This window comes from Gymnoscopelus microlampas (genome assembly GCF_963454915.1).
Source record: "Gymnoscopelus microlampas genome assembly, chromosome: 8".
Classification (NCBI taxonomy): domain Eukaryota; kingdom Metazoa; phylum Chordata; class Actinopteri; order Myctophiformes; family Myctophidae; genus Gymnoscopelus; species Gymnoscopelus microlampas.
The window spans coordinates 1,032,507-1,049,676 of record NC_139945.1 but is presented as its reverse complement, the minus strand read 5'-3'; the positions used below and the strand labels follow the sequence as shown (position 1 = coordinate 1,049,676).

At 40.9% G+C, this 17,170-nt stretch overlaps 1 protein-coding gene across 1 annotated transcript in view; it reads left to right on the top strand.

Moving 5' to 3' along the window:
• Window positions 1-928: 928 nt before the first annotated feature.
• The window catches only part of LOC311050063 (uncharacterized protein), a gene marked incomplete at its 3' end in the record, with an annotated part of 32,227 nt that continues 15,985 nt past the window's right edge, over window positions 929-17,170 (top strand). The window contains exon 1 of the mRNA XM_084064029.1: window positions 929-933. The remainder of the gene's footprint in view (window positions 934-17,170) is intronic.

The following is a 17,170-nucleotide window of genomic DNA, read 5'->3' as shown; positions in this document are numbered from 1 at the left end:
CTTACACCAGAAACATTTTGTAACATAGTGCATTGGTTCTCAATATGGGGTCCGGGGACCCCCAGGGGTACTTGAGGGTGTTCCAGGGGGTCCCCAGCTAAATGATGAATAGTTAGGAACCAAATGGACCCTTATGGGTCTGTAACTCTGAGTGTACAGATGGAACCAAATGGACCCGCATTTGGTTCCATTTGTACACTCAGAGTTAAATTAACATTGATTTTACAATATAAATTGGGGTCCCAGAGATAGAAATGCCATTAAATGGGGGTCCGTAGCCTAATGCATGTCAAACTGGGGGGTCCTTGAAATTAAAATGGTTGAGAATCACTGCTAGAGCTATAAAAATCATCTCTTATGGGGGTCCCTGGCTTATCTTTTCAAATGGGGGTCCGCGGGCTAATGAATGTCAATTTGGGGGTCCTTGACATGAAAAAGTTTGAGAACCACTGACATAGTGGACTGGTACTGCTGCTAACTTGTTGTTTCGGGTCAGCCTCGTTGCTTTAATTGAAATTGCTTTAATTTAAAATGCTCCTTGCTGGGAGCCGCTGCTTTAAATTAAATTTCCTTTTCTTTTACTATCATTATTATTATCATCACTTTTTTCTGTGTTTATTAATCTACACATACATTCTGTCATTATTAATTGTGTATTTTGGACAATAGGCTTGAATAGTTCTTTGCCTACTGACTGACTGAGTGACTGATATCTAACCACAAACACATCAGAAAATGTTTGGTGAAATACTGGACTGGCGCTTTAACTCGCCGTCTCTGTTCGTCTTTGCTGTTTTAATTTAAATCATTTTTTCTTCATTATTATTAGACTACTGTCACTATGATTATTACCAGGTCTAGTATTACTTTTATCACTTCTTCTCTGCGTTTATCAATCTATAAATTAGGCCTTTTTTTAAATAACCCCCTGCTGTGTACTTCTGACAGTGGAATATAGTATTTGACATCGTATCTCTATTAAAACAAAATATGCCTGTGACTCACAGGCATATAAGGCTTCAATTTCCAGAAGCCTATATATGGCGAGGCGCTCATTATTAGAGCCGCTACATATTCGACATATCGCCTTCTTAATCCTTCCCACTAAAACTGTCAACCCAAGCAGACTCCAGATTGTCTGGATATTACTGCGTTTAGTTTCATTACTAAAGATATAGGCAGCAGGCTTAACTGGGGTGTTCAAGCTGGATGCGCTGCTGTTCATCATGTCACTATTGTTTTATTTAATATGATTATCATTATTAGCTTTCCCTTCAATAAACACAAGAGCATCAGTAGACGTTATGTTTCTCATTGCACTATATGGCCGCCTTTATTGTCCAACCCTAAAGTCACTCTAATACAAAGCTATGGTTTATATTATTATTATTATTATTAATAACATTATCACTTATTTTAAGTAACCACGGGTGTTTGAACTGGACGCAGACTGCTGCTGTTCATTAATAGCCCTACTAGCCTACTACTACCAGTATTATTATTACCAATATTATTATTATCAGCAGTAGCAGGCTAGTTTTCTTTTTTACTAAAACATGACTATACTGTAGACTTTGTTTTCCGTGACACTATCCCGCAGCTAACGGCCACAGGGACAACTAAATATCCATCCATCACGTAGCTGGCTGAGGAGGGTTTCTATGACGACAATCTGTCCAATCACGTCACCATGGGCACTCCCAACCATGGGAACTAAGGCTCATTCATATTAACCTCGCATCACCAGTCTTTCCACCTCGGAGGAAAGCCTGGTCTGCGTTCCAGAAGACAACATATGATCCGGTCTAGACCACGCCTACTGAAAAAAGAAAAAAGAAAAAAGAATCCTCTTTCCGGTTCTGCCTATCCGGTTTTGCGGTTTAAATGGAATAGAATTTCCCCGTGGGATAATACCGACGCTAAATAGTCTCCGGATAGTGCACGCACATTTACATTTAAAAAATAAGCTAAACAATGCCGTATCAAGGATTTTATTAGCACGGACCTATTTTGGGGTGAGACGTCTTTCCGGTTCTGCCTATCCCATAGATGGCCTATCCGGCCACTTTTTCTTTTTTTTACTTCCGCTCCCGACCGGATCATATACCCGAAAATGGAATGCTGCCCAGGCTAATTCATATAGCTCCATACTGGGGGTTTCATGGGGTTTTCAGCCTATATCTATGGTTTTCAGGGTTTCTATGACGACAATCTTGTCCAATCACGTCACCATGGGCACTCCCAGCAATGGGAACTAAGGCTCATTCAAATGACTCCATACTGGGGTTTACAGCTTTAATTTGGATAGACAGTGCTACGCAGTGGACAGAATACCACATTGCACTTAAGGTTTATGTTTTAGCTTTGTAGAAGAGAGAAGTGGCTGCCTTTTAAACCTAGCCCAATTCCGTCAGCATTTTAATTTTTGTGGCTTCTCTTTAGAAGGCCCCATATGCAACAACCATTTATTTCTCCCTGCTAAATTGGATGCCAGCTTTTTACACTGGAAAAGATCCGGGCTGTATACATTTACTGACCTCTACATAGACGGGACTTTTGCCACTTTCAATGACCTCTCACTAAAATTCAAACTCCCCCGCTCACATCTATTCCGGTACTTCCAAATTAGACAAAATTTGTTCAAGCCCAAAGCCCAACCTTTCCTAATTTAGATCCAGACCTGAAATTTGATATTTTGTTTCAGACCCCTGCTCAACTTCAAGGTCTCATAAACATCTACAGCTCTATTCTCTTTTAATGACGCCTCAGTCACTTTACAAGATTAAGGGGGACTGGGAGGGGGAACTTGGTGTAGTGATACCGGAAGACACATGGGACCGGGCTATGAGCGCAGTGAATGGGATTACTTCCTGTGCCTGTCTTAATCTGATACAGTTTAAAGTTCTCCACCGTGCCCATTTTAGCAAAGCCAGACTAAGCAGAATATATCCCGACCTGGATGGGAGCTGTGAGAGATGTCAACATGACCCAGCCAACTTGACTCACATGTTCTGGTCCTGCCCCAGTTTATTAGTTTTTTGGACAGATGTATTTAAAATTCTCTCAGATGCCTTTGAGGTGAATATTCAACCTAGCTTTGAAGTTGCTATTTTTGGGGTGGCCGGCGTCCAATCTCCACCTTGGAAAAAAATTAAGAATGCTATTTCCTTTGCGTCCTTGTTAGCCCGTAGGAGAATTTTACTAGAATGGAAATCAGCCATCCCACCTAAAATATCACTTTGGTTACAGGACCTCATGTTCTTTTTAAAATTGGAAAAAATAAAGTACTCGATCAGAGGTTCAGCTCAAATGTTTTACTCCATTTGGGGCCCCTTCCTCTTATACTTTCAAAACCAAAACGCTCTCCCTCCAGACTAAAAGTGAGGTTGAGGGTAAAATTGATCAGTGTTTTAAGAAAATTGTGTCTTAAATTCTGAAACTAAGAGAAGGAAATATTTTAAAGAGAAGTGGGGAAGGGTAGACCCAGTTGAATATGTTCTTGGAACAAGATTTGATACCCTGCACAATCGGACTACTGGAACCTACAGTATGATCCGGCTGTTGTTACTGATACATTTGTTTATATCCCAATTTTGAAAACATTAGATTGTATTTACAAACACCCTAATATAAAAGAGATGCTGCAGAGTGATTCCAGTTCAAGAGAAGATCTTAATGACTTTTGTGATGGTGAGCTTTTCAAAAGTCATCCTCTATTTATTTTCCGTGCAAGAATTTTTCCCTGTGCACTCCTAAATTGGCTGAATTTACTTAAAAGTTAGAATATAATTTTGGATTATAACAGTAATAATAGTAATAATAATTATTATAGCATCAATAATATATCTGTCAATAATAAACTATTTACAGGCATTGTAATAGTTACCATAATATATAATTGTATAATAATAAAAACTAATAACTATAATTAACCTATAGAATCATAAAATATAACCATACTATTATTACATATATAATCACAACAACAACAACTATAATAACAATAATTGATAGGGCATTATACCAAATATATTGATGGTGTTGCTTACAGTAAAGGTACCAATAATACAATTGTGTTAATAAATGCTTTAAACTATATCTGCTCTGCTTTGTCTCTACTTATTATTCTTTTTACCATGTGTTTGAAAAGTGAATCTATATGTTTGGTAATGTATTTAGTCACATGTATTTAACATTTACAATGAATACAGATGTGTGGTTTTTTTTTGGAATTACTATTCACGATCAGAAGGGTTCTTCACTACTAAAGCTGAACAAAAAGTGAAACTTTGGAATGTAACCTCTCATTAATGCCTAAGCCCATACACATATGAACATGATACACAAAAGTTGTTTATTTAACTGACAATCATTTTTGCCTTCTACAATCTGGTGTTTTAATTTACTTGACCAACTTATACACTTAACGGTTTGATCCATGCAAGAGTCAAAGCTTGTAATTGAAATTGCTGTCAGACTATGATCTCTGCCTGCTGGACAAAATGGACTTCAATCCCTCTACTGTGTGTAAAATTGTGAAGCAGTTTCACCAGACTGGACCTGGCCATGTTTACTCTTCCACCGAGTGTAGCATCAGCCATCACATACAACAAGCTGACTTTGCTTCATCAAATTCCACCAGGTGAGATCTTCGACTGTATGTACCTGAGTTAAAAGTGATGTATCACTGTGCTGTTATGTTCACATGTTATTAGCAGTGGTTATGTTTTTCCCATTGCATTTTTAAAATCAACAAAACTTTTTCTGTCTATACTTAGGCTGCATTATCTACGGTGGAGAGGTAGGTACCTGAAATGATATTCACATTTTAAAGTCGAATTGATTAAATGTCACCAAATTAAAAACATTTCACTCTTTCTTTCTTTCCCAAGTGCAATGTTACTTCAGCAAATGGTAAGTGTATAGTAGTTTTGATTCATTGTTATGAATTTTAATGTGATTTATTTTCATAATGAATTAATTAATTAATGTTTTCACAGAAACAGACATTTGTGTTGGAATTAACAGGTGAGTGTTCTGAGGAAATGCCTACAATATCTCAAATATATTTAATGAACAAACTTTTCGTTTTGCAACTCAAGAAACATTTGATATGTTTTCCTTTTCGGCTAGCAAAGCACTGCACTACAGCTCCTCCTCAACAACGGACAGATGAATGGACGTGTTTGTGACTTTGGCATTGAAGAATGCACATGTGCTTCAGTAAGCCACTTAAGTCTCTCACATTGAACGCAACAGTTATCATTTTCCAATTTTTACTTCATTAAAGGTTTCCTGTTTTTTCTGTTCTGCTTTGTCCATTATCTCCACCCAGGTGTCCATGTTGACAGCACAGGATCTGGCAGCAGTGATGAAGTGTAACCAGTCCCCCAGCTCCACTGGTTCCAGACCAGTCTGGAAGCTGTTCCTCTCTAAGACCTCTGGGGTGTTGGATGCAGCTCTGGATCTTCTTGCCAACGCGGTACAAAAAGTAGCTCTAACCAGACACTGAAAACAACTTTTATGGTGAAGACAGAATGAACAATCTCTAAAACGAATTAAAAGTAACACATCTGAATTCTGAAATTATTTAAATTCAAAGCTCATGTTTTTAATAATCTTAAAAAGATTTGCTAATGAAAAAAAGAATATCTCTATTATAGAGCCAGAATCTTTATCTACTATTCCATACATTAAATATCCTCACGTAATGTTAATGCAAATTTAATAATATTAAATATTGACCCATGTAATCCTTCCCCTAGTCCATGACCATGACTGGTCCATCAGCGTCTGGTTCTGGATGTGATTGGAGAGATGAGAGTGGCAATTCTGACTGCTGGATTTCCATAGACTTTTCTGTGCACCTTCATTCTTCCTGGGGGATGATTTTGATTTTGATGACTCCGTTGCCTTTTCTCTAGCTTCACCAATAAGCTAAGAAATAAGTATTTCTCATTCTGTGTTTGATTCACCAGTTTGAAGGAGTTTAGCCATCAGTTTGACAACATGACCTCACAGCAGCAGCATTTGGGCCTGAAGGAACTAATCCTCCCTTTCCTCTCCCGACCACAGCCAGGTACTGACTAACTGCAATATCTCAATAACAGTTTGGCTCTCATTTTCAAATGTATTTGCTAAATAAATATATTCCCATTCTATTCTCAATTAGAATGGGATATCTTTACTGGAAAATGTTTTGACTGGTATTTGCAGCCATTTTTCTGTTTGAATGCCTTAATACTTTGTTCTGATCTGTCCCCTACAACAGCAGTGCTTACTGGCTGCAGAACAACTTTGGGCCATTCTCAGCCCTTATGACTGTCAGAGAATTCCTGAATCTCAACCCAGGCTTCTCCCCTGTAAGACTTCATCGCTGCCACATAAAAAAAACTCTAAAGAATGATTAGACCAAATAGTTACCTTATTATTATCAAATAAAATCCAGTGGTGGTGATAATCTTTTCTTGACTGTCTTTCTGTCCAGCTGGAGGCTGTAAGGCTCCTGTCTCCAAAGCAGAGTGCAGAACTTGTGGTGTTGCCTCTTCCTGCTGAGAAAGACGTTGTCATCAACGCAGTGTTTGACTCCCTGACTGCATCTCCAACTGGATTGGCTGAGTTTGTGTCCCACCTTGTTATGTTCTCTGGAACGGTAAAAAACATAAAGTAAAGATAATAGAAAATGTAACCATGCACATTAAGGTTTGAAATGACAACATATTTTTGCCACTTTTCAGGGAAACATTTCCTGCTCATCATACCAAATAATGTAAGTAGATCCATCAATATATAGTATTATGGTTTTTGAAGACAGGTAGATGTGATTTCATTCGTTATTATTGGCTGATGTTAACCCCTGACTTGTTGGGTCTCAGTTTCACCAGACTGGACCAGGCCATGCCTACTCTTCCTCAGAGTGTGGCATCATCCATCGCATACGTGAAGCTAACTTTAGCTCATCACGTTCCACCAGGTGAGATCTTCTATCTACATGACGTAAACATTGCCGTTACATTTACATTTTATTTGTATTGGTTATTTTGCTTGTCCATGGTGTTTTAGAAATGAACAAAATCCTAATATCTGCACTTTTCTTTTCTTAGGCTGCATCATATACAGTGGAGAGGTAGTTTTCAAATAATTGTAGTGGAGTAACAGTACAATATTTGCCTCTGAGATGTAAGTAAAAGTATAGACAATTGGAAATACTCCAGTAAAGTAAAAGTACCTTCTAATTGTACTTAAGTACAGTACTTTAGTAAATGTACTTAGTTACTTTACACCACTGGATATTTCATACCAGTGTATTGAAGGATATTTCTTTCTCTTCCACAGGGAAGTCATGTGGCTCTGCTGGGGAAATCTCCAACGTTCAGTTTGTGTACATCGGATCAAAGTTTTGAGACTCTGCTACAGGTGTCTGTGATGAAGGGTAAGAACATTATAAATATACATAATAAGAACTAGGGCTGGGACTCGATTAAAAACATTTATCAAATTAATTAGAGGCTTTGTAATGAATTAATCACAATTAATCACATTTTAATCGCATATCAATATTTTACTTGAGAACAGGGAAAGGCAATTTTTTCATACGTCTTTTAAGTACATGTAAAAAAATAAAAGGCTTAAAAATACTAAAAAGAAGGAAAAACGTTGCGACGCTGAGGAGCGTGTACAGAAGCAGCCTTCCCCCTCCATTGGCGCTCCCATATAATGGGAATTCAATACCCATATAACAATGAATTCAATACCCATATAACAATGAATTCAATACCCATATAACAATGAATTCAATACCCATATAACAATGAATTCAATACCCATATAACAATGAATTCAATACCCATACTTCTAGCTTCACATGTGTACTTTTTATAGAATGTCATATCAGAAGACCGAGCATCGCAGTGTAAAGAATAGTTCTACCCTTCCATTCAGAGCTCTGTCTTGAAGGAGCAATGTCTGTCCCGGATAGCGCAAGCTCTGAAGCTCAAATCCACCTCTGACTGAAAGGAGCCTTGCCTTTAGGGACAGTGTGTCAATAGGATTAATCTGTTGATTGGTTCTGTCATTAATCGAGTGTTGATTCCAAGTTCCTTGGAATCTATAAGCGAATAAGCCTTCCCCTCCCTACCGGCGTCTATAAGGTTTATGTGGCATCACTGACTGTACTCTTGCCTTGAAGACGGTCCGTGTCCGCCGGGATATGGCTCTTGTCTGGAAGGGTATAACTATTCTCTATTCTCTACGCTGCAAGGGTCTGTCTTCTGATGTGACAATTCTATAAAAAGCGCAAATGTGACGCTAGACTTCTGGTCATTAAATTTGTGCAATTATAATGCTCGGAGGAGGTTGGCCCCCAGACGTGCGGCACGCAAGCCTACCGAACTACTGGTGCCCACGAACCAGCCCCCAACTATGGGTTAAATAGTACCACTGCCTAGTCTCGGAGGAGGTTGGCCCCCAAACGTGCGGCACGCAAGCCTACCGAACTACTGGTGCCCACGAACCAGCCCCCAACTATGGGTTAAATAGTACCACTGCCTAGTCTCGGAGGAGGTTGGCCCCCGGACGTGCGGCACGCAAGCCTACCGAACTACTGGTGCCCACGAACCAGCCCCCAACTATGGGTTAAATAGTACCACTGCCTAGTTTCGGAGGAGGTTGGCCCCCAGACGTGCGGCACGCAAGCCTACCGAACTACTGGTGCCCACGAACCAGCCCCCAACTATGGGTTAAATAGTACCACTGCCTAGTCTCGGAGGAGGTTGGCCCCCGGACGTGCGGCACGCAAGCCTACCGAACTACTGGTGCCCACGAACCAGCCCCCAACTATGGGACAAATAGTACCACTGCCTAGTCTCGGAGGAGGTTGGCCCCCGGACGTGCGGCACGCAAGCCTACCAAACTACTGGTGCCCACGAACCAGCCCCCAACTATGGGTTAAATAGTACCACTGCCTAGTTTCGGAGGAGGTTGGCCCCCAGACGTGCGGCACGCAAGCCTACCGAACTACTGGTGCCCACGAACCAGCCCCCAACTATGGGTTAAATAGTACCACTGCCTAATCTCGGAGGAGGTTGGCCCCCGGACGTGCGGCACGCAAGCCTACCGAACTACTGGTGCCCACGAACCAGCCCCCAACTATGGGACAAATAGTATCACTGCCTAGTCTCGGAGGAGGTTGGCCCCCGGACGTGCGGCACGCAAGCCTACCGAACTACTGGTGCCCACGAACCAGCCCCCAACTATGGGTTAAATAGTACCACTGCCTAGTCTCGGAGGTTGTTGGCCCCCGGACGTGCGGCACGCAAGCCTACCGAACTACTGGTGCCCCAGCTCCACTGGTTCCAGACCAGTCTGGAAGCTGTTCCTCTCCAAGGCCTCTGGGGTGTTGGATGCAGCTCTTGATCTTCTAGCCAACACGGTACAAAAACTAGATCTAACCAGACACTGAAATAAACTGAAACTAAACTGCTAAGTGTTATGGCAAAGATAGAATGACCAATCACTGAAACTAATTAAAATGAACAATGATGACTGAGTTAGTACATCTCAGACCTACACATAATTACAGTCTATGTTTATAATTAGTAATTATAAAATGCACCAATGCAAAATAAAAATAAAAAAAACAATTATTTCTGCCCAGAAGCTGTTATTTGTCCACATAAAGTCCACCCAGGTTTGGAATGAAAGTTCTCTATTGTAGAGCGAAAAGCCCTGTCCACTATTCTTTACACCAAATGAGCTCACACGTAATGCACATTTAAATGAAATATTGACCCATGTAATCCTTCCCCTAGTCCATGACGATGACTGGTCCATCGGCGTCTGCGGTTCTGGATGTGATTGGAGAGCTGAGTGTCGATTCTGACTGATGAACAGTTGAGGGACAGTAATGTCATTGGGAAGTGGTTCTCTGGACGTTTGAGAGGGTTCCTGTCGTCCGCATCAGGAGAGTTTCTATACTGCCTCAGCAGCAGGAACCTCAGCTGTAACACATACCAGCAAGTGTAAGTATTGAGCTGGAGACTTCTTCCATCTGTATACCCTTTGACTGAATTTTCCCACCTGGGGCTATCATCTTTATGTGGATGTATTTCACATTTCATCTCCCATAATGGGGTGTTTGGGTGAAAAGCATAGTTAAGTCACAATGTTTTGAATTTCTTTTCTTTTTTCTCGTGAGTAAAAAGTCATATAGTGAAGTTGAATTGACTCCAAAGTAATGGGTAGTGTGGAAGAGAGCTGAAGAAGCGATAGGTAGGGTGGAACTGATGGAGTCAGGGGTGATTTGTGAGAGAAGGGTTCCAGCTAGAGTGAGAGGGAAGATGTGTACGGCTTGGAAATGGTGGCACTGATGAAAAGACAGGAGGCGGAACTAGAGGTGGCAAAATTGAGGATGCCAATGATTACATTGGAGGATTAGCCCAGGTTAGAAGGTTTTGGGATAAAGCAAGAGAGGCGAGGTTTGGATGTTTGTTTGGATATATACGGAGGAGGGATGAGAGGTATATTGGGAGAAGGATGCTGAAGATGGAGCTGCCAGGCAAGAGGAGAAGAGGTAGACCAAAGATGAAGTTTATGAATGCGGAGGGAGACGACATGCAGGTGGCTAGAGTGACCAAGGAAGATGCCGAAAACAGAAGCAGATGGAAACAGATGATGTGATGGGAATTGGCCGGGAAAAAAAGAAAGAAGTGAAAACAAGTATTTTTCATTGTATTTTGATTTGATCCACAGATTGCAGGAGTTTAGACATCAGTTCGACAACATGACCTCACATCAGCAGCAAGTGGTCCTGACGGAACTAATAATCCCTTTCCTGTCCCGACCACAGTCAGGACTAACTGCAATCTATCTATCTATTTTTACAATCTATTAAAATGTTATATTTTTTACAGGAAATATATTGACTGTATTTCCAGACACCTTTCAATGCCTTAATGTTTCATTCTGATCTGTCCCCTTCAGACCGAGGCCGTGTGTCCAACGGCAGTGTTTACTGGTTGGAGAACAACTTTGGTGCATTCTCAGGTCTTGTGTCTGTCAGTGAATTCCTGAATCTAAACCCAGGCTTCTCCCCTGTAAGACTTTAAAGTTGTTACATTACATAACAATGATGAATTATTAACTCCAAGAGATAATTACTTTTTAAATATAAAATAAAGTCCAGTGGTGGTGATCAAGTTTTTCTTGACTTTCTTTCCATCTAGCTGGAGGCTGTAAGGCTCCTGTCTCCAAAGCAGAGTGCAGAACTTGTGGTGTTGCCTCTTCTTCCTGAGAAAGACGTTGTCATCCACGCAGTGTTTGACTATCTGACCAAATCTCCAAAGGAGAGAGGATTGGCTGAGTTTGTGTCCCACCTTGTTATGTTCTCTGGAAAGGTAAAAACTGTAATGATAGTAATATAAACTGTAACTATGCACATTTGGTTTAAAATCACAAACTCTTTTTGTCATTTTTCAGGGTGAAATGTCCTGCTTGTCGTACAAAATAATGTAAGTTATCTATCAGTATATTTTGTTTTTTGAAGACCAAGTAGAAATAATTTAAATCATTATTTTTGGCCTATGTTAACCCCAACTTGTTGGGTCTCAGTTTCACCAGACTGGACCTGGCCATGTTTACTCTTCCACCGAGTGTAGCATCATCCATCACATACAACAAGCTGACTTTGCTTCATCAAATTCCACCAGGTGAGATCTTCGACTGTATGTACCTGAGTTAAAAGTGATGTATCACTGTGCTGTTATGTTCACATGTTATTAGCAGTGGTTATGTTTTTCCCATTGCATTTTTAAAATCAACAAAACTTTTTCTGTCTATACTTAGGCTGCATTATCTACAGTGGAGAGGTAGGTACCTGAAATGATATTCACATTTTAAAGTCTAATTGACTAAATGTCACCAAATTAAAAACATTTCACTCTTTCTTTCTTTCCCAAGTGCAATGTTACTTCAGCAAATGGTAAGTGTATAGTAGTTTTGATTCATTGTTATTAATTTTAATGTGATTTATTTTCATAATGAATTAATTAATTAATGTTTTCGCAGAAACAGACATTTGTGGTGGAATTAACAGGTGAGTGTTCTGAGGCAATGCTTACAATATCTCAAATATATTTAATGAACAAACTTTTCGTTTTGCAACTCAAGAAACATTTGATATGTTTTCCTTTTCGGCTACCAAAGCACTGCACTACAGCTCCTCCTCAACAACGGACAGATGAATGGACGTTTTTGTGACTTTGGCATTGAAGAATACACGTGTGCTTCAGTAAGCCACTTAAGTCTCTCACATTGAACGCAACAGTTATCATTTTCCAATTTTTACTTCATTAAAGGTTTCCTGTTTTTTCTGTTCTGCTTTGTCCATTATCTCCACCCAGGTGTCCATGTTGACAGCACAGGATCTGGCAGCAGTGATGAAGTGTAACCAGTCCCCCAGCTCCACTGGTTCCAGACCAGTCTGGAAGCTGTTCCTCTCTAAGACCTCTGGGGTGTTGGATACAGCTCTGGATCTTCTTGCCAACGCGGTACAAAAAGTAGCTCTAACCAGACACTGAAAACAACTTTTATGGTGAAGACAGAATGAACAATCTCTAAAACGAATTAAAAGTAACACATCTGAATTCTGAAATTATTTAAATTTAAAGCTCATGTTTTTAATAATCTTAAAAAGATTTGCTAATGAAAAAAAGAATATCTCTATTATAGAGCCAGAATCTTTATCTACTATTCCATACATTAAATATCCTCACGTAATGTTAATGCAAATTTAATAATATTAAATATTGACCCATGTAATCCTTCCCCTAGTCCATGACCATGACTGGTCCATCAGCGTCTGGTTCTGGATGTGATTGGAGAGATGAGAGTGGCAATTCTGACTGCTGGATTTCCATAGACTTTTCTGTGCACCTTCATTCTTCCTGGGGGATGATTTTGATTTTGATGACTCCGTTGCCTTTTCTCTAGCTTCACCAATAAGCTAAGAAATAAGTATTTCTCATTCTGTGTTTGATTCACCAGTTTGAAGGAGTTTAGCCATCAGTTTGACAACATGACCTCACAGCAGCAGCATTTGGGCCTGAAGGAACTAATCCTCCCTTTCCTCTCCCGACCACAGCCAGGTACTGACTAACTGCAATATCTCAATAACAGTTTGGCTCTCATTTTCAAATGTATTTGCTAAATAAATATATTCCCATTCTATTCTCAATTAGAATGGGATATCTTTACTGGAAAATGTTTTGACTGGTATTTGCAGCCATTTTTCTGTTTGAATGCCTTAATACTTTGTTCTGATCTGTCCCCTACAACAGCAGTGCTTACTGGCTGCAGAACAACTTTGGGCCATTCTCAGCCCTTATGTCTGTCAGAGAATTCCTGAATCTCAACCCAGGCTTCTCCCCTGTAAGACTTCATCGCTGCCACATAAAAAAAACTCTAAAGAATGATTAGACCAAATAGTTACCTTATTATTATCAAATAAAATCCAGTGGTGGTGATAATATTTTCTTGACTGTCTTTCTGTCCAGCTGGAGGCTGTAAGGCTCCTGTCTCCAAAGCAGAGTGCAGAACTTGTGGTGTTGCCTCTTCCTGCTGAGAAAGGCGTTGTCATCAACGCAGTGTTTGACTCCCTGACTGCATCTCCAACTGGATTGGCTGAGTTTGTGTCCCACCTTGTTATGTTCTCTGGAACGGTAAAAAACATAAAGTAAAGATAATAGAAAATGTAACCATGCACATTAAGGTTTGAAATGACAACATATTTTTGCCACTTTTCAGGGAAACATTTCCTACTCATCATACCAAATAATGTAAGTAGATCCATCAATATATAGTATTATGGTTTTTGAAGACAGGTAGATGTGATTTCATTCGTTATTATTGGCTGATGTTAACCCCTGACTTGTTGGGTCTCAGTTTCACCAGACTGGACCAGGCCATGCCTACTCTTCCTCAGAGTGTGGCATCATCCATCGCATACGTGAAGCTAACTTTAGCTCATCACGTTCCACCAGGTGAGATCTTCTATCTACATGACGTAAACATTGCCGTTACATTTACATTTTATTTGTATTGGTTATTTTGCTTTTCCATGGTGTTTTAGAAATGAACAAAATCCTAATATCTGCACTTTTCTTTTCTTAGGCTGCATCATATACAGTGGAGAGGTAGTTTTCAAATAATTGTAGTGGAGTAACAGTACAATATTTGCCTCTGAGATGTAAGTAAAAGTATAGACAATTGGAAATACTCCAGTAAAGTAAAAGTACCTTCTAATTGTACTTAAGTACAGTACTTTAGTAAATGTACTTAGTTACTTTACACCACTGGATATTTCATACCAGTGTATTGAAGGATATTTCTTTCTCTTCCACAGGGAAGTCATGTGGCTCTGCTGGGGAAATCTCCAACGGTCAGTTTGTGTACACCGGATCAAAGTTTGGAGACTCTGCTACAGGTGTCTGTGATGAAGGGTAAGAACATTATAAATATACATAATAAGAACTAGGGCTGGGACTCGATTAAAAACATTTATCAAATTAATTAGAGGCTTTGTAATGAATTAATCACAATTAATCACATTTTAATCGCATATCAATATTTTACTTGAGAACAGGGAAAGGCAATTTTTTCATACGTCTTTTAAGTACATGTAAAAAAATAAAAGGCTTAAAAATACTAAAAAGAAGGAAAAACGTTGCGACGCTGAGGAGCGTGTACAGAAGCAGCCTTCCCCCTCCATTGGCGCTCCCATATAATGGGAATTCAATACCCATATAACAATGAATTCAATACCCATATAACAATGAATTCAATACCCATATAACAATGAATTCAATACCCATATAACAATGAATTCAATACCCATACTTCTAGCTTCACATGTGTACTTTTTATAGCATGTCATATCAGAAGACCGAGCATCGCAGTGTAAAGAATAGTTCTACCCTTCCATTCAGAGCTCTGTCTTGAAGGAGCAATGTCTGTCCCGGATAGCGCAAGCTCTGAAGCTCAAATCCACCTCTGACTGAAAGGAGCCTTGCCTTTAGGGACAGTGTGTCAATAGGATTAATCTGTTGATTGGTTCTGTCATTAATCGAGTTTTGATTCCAAGTTCCTTGGAATCTATAAGCGAATAAGCCTTCCCCTCCCTACCGGCGTCTATAAGGTTTATGTGGCATCACTGACTGTACTCTTGCCTTGAAGACGGTCCGTGTCCGCCGGGATATGGCTCTTGTCTGGAAGGGTATAACTATTCTCTATTCTCTACGCTGCAAGGGTCTGTCTTCTGATGTGACAATTCTATAAAAAGCGCAAATGTGACGCTAGACTTCTGGTCATTAAATTTGTGCAATTATAATGCTCGGAGGAGGTTGGCCCCCAGACGTGCGGCACGCAAGCCTACCGAACTACTGGTGCCCACGAACCAGCCCCCAACTATGGGTTAAATAGTACCACTGCCTAGTCTCGGAGGAGGTTGGCCCCCAGACGTGCGGCACGCAAGCCTACCGAACTACTGGTGCCCACGAACCAGCCCCCAACTATGGGTTAAATAGTACCACTGCCTAGTCTCGGAGGAGGTTGACCCCCGGACGTGCGGCACGCAAGCCTACCGAACTACTGGTGCCCACGAACCAGCCCCCAACTATGGGTTAAATAGTACCACTGCCTAGTTTCGGAGGAGGTTGGCCCCCAGACGTGCGGCACGCAAGCCTACCGAACTACTGGTGCCCACGAACCAGCCCCCAACTATGGGTTAAATAGTACCACTGCCTAGTCTCGGAGGAGGTTGGCCCCCGGACGTGCGGCACGTAAGCCTACCGAACTACTGGTGCCCACGAACCAGCCCCCAACTATGGGACAAATAGTACCACTGCCTAGTCTCGGAGGAGGTTGGCCCCCGGACGTGCGGCACGCAAGCCTACCGAACTACTGGTGCCCACGAACCAGCCCCCAACTATGGGTTAAATAGTACCACTGCCTAGTCTCGGAGGATGTTGGCCCCCGGACGTGCGGCACGCAAGCCTACCGAACTACTGGTGCCCCAGCTCCACTGGTTCCAGACCAGTCTGGAAGCTGTTCCTCTCCAAGGCCTCTGGGGTGTTGGATGCAGCTCTTGATCTTCTAGCCAACACGGTACAAAAACTAGATCTAACCAGACACTGAAATAAACTGAAACTAAACTGCTAAGTGTTATGGCAAAGATAGAATGACCAATCACTGAAACTAATTAAAATGAACAATGATGACTGAGTTAGTACATCTCAGACCTACACATAATTACAGTCTATGTTTATAATTAGTAATTATAAAATGCACCAATGCAAAATAAAAATAAAAAAACAATCATTTCTGCCCAGAAGCTTTTATTTGTCCACATAAAGTCCACCCAGGTTTGGAATGAAAGTTCTCTATTGTAGAGCGAAAAGGCCTGTCCACTATTCTTTACACCAAATGAGCTCACACGTAATGCACATTTAAATGAAATATTGACCCATGTAATCCTTCCCCTAGTCCATGACGATGACTGGTCCATCGGCGTCTGCGGTTCTGGATGTGATTGGAGAGCTGAGTGTCGATTCTGACTGATGAACAGTTGAGGGACAGTGATGTCATTGGGAAGTGGTTCTCTGGACGTTTGAGAGGGTTCCTGTCATCTGCATCAGGAGAGTTTCTATACTGCCTCAGCAGCAGGAACCTCAGCTGTAACACATACCAGCAAGTGTAAGTATTGAGCTGGAGACTTCTTCCATCTGTATACCCTTTGACTGAATTTTCCCACCTGGGGCTATCATCTTTATGTGGATGTATTTCACATTTCATCTGCCATAATGGGGTGTTTGGGTGAAAAGCATAGTTAAGTCACAATGTTTTGAATTTCTTTTCTTTTTTCTCGTGAGTAAAAAGTCATATAGTGAAGTTGAATTGACTCCAAAGTAATGGGTAGTGTGGAAGAGAGCTGAAGAAGCGATAGGTAGGGTGGAACTGATGGAGTCAGGGGTGATTTGTGAGAGAAGGGTTCCAGCTAGAGTGAGAGGGAAGATGTGTACGGCTTGGAAATGGTGGCACTGATGAAAAGACAGGAGGCGGAACTAGAGGTGGCAAAATTGAGGATGCCAATGATTACATTGGAGGATTAGCCCAGGTT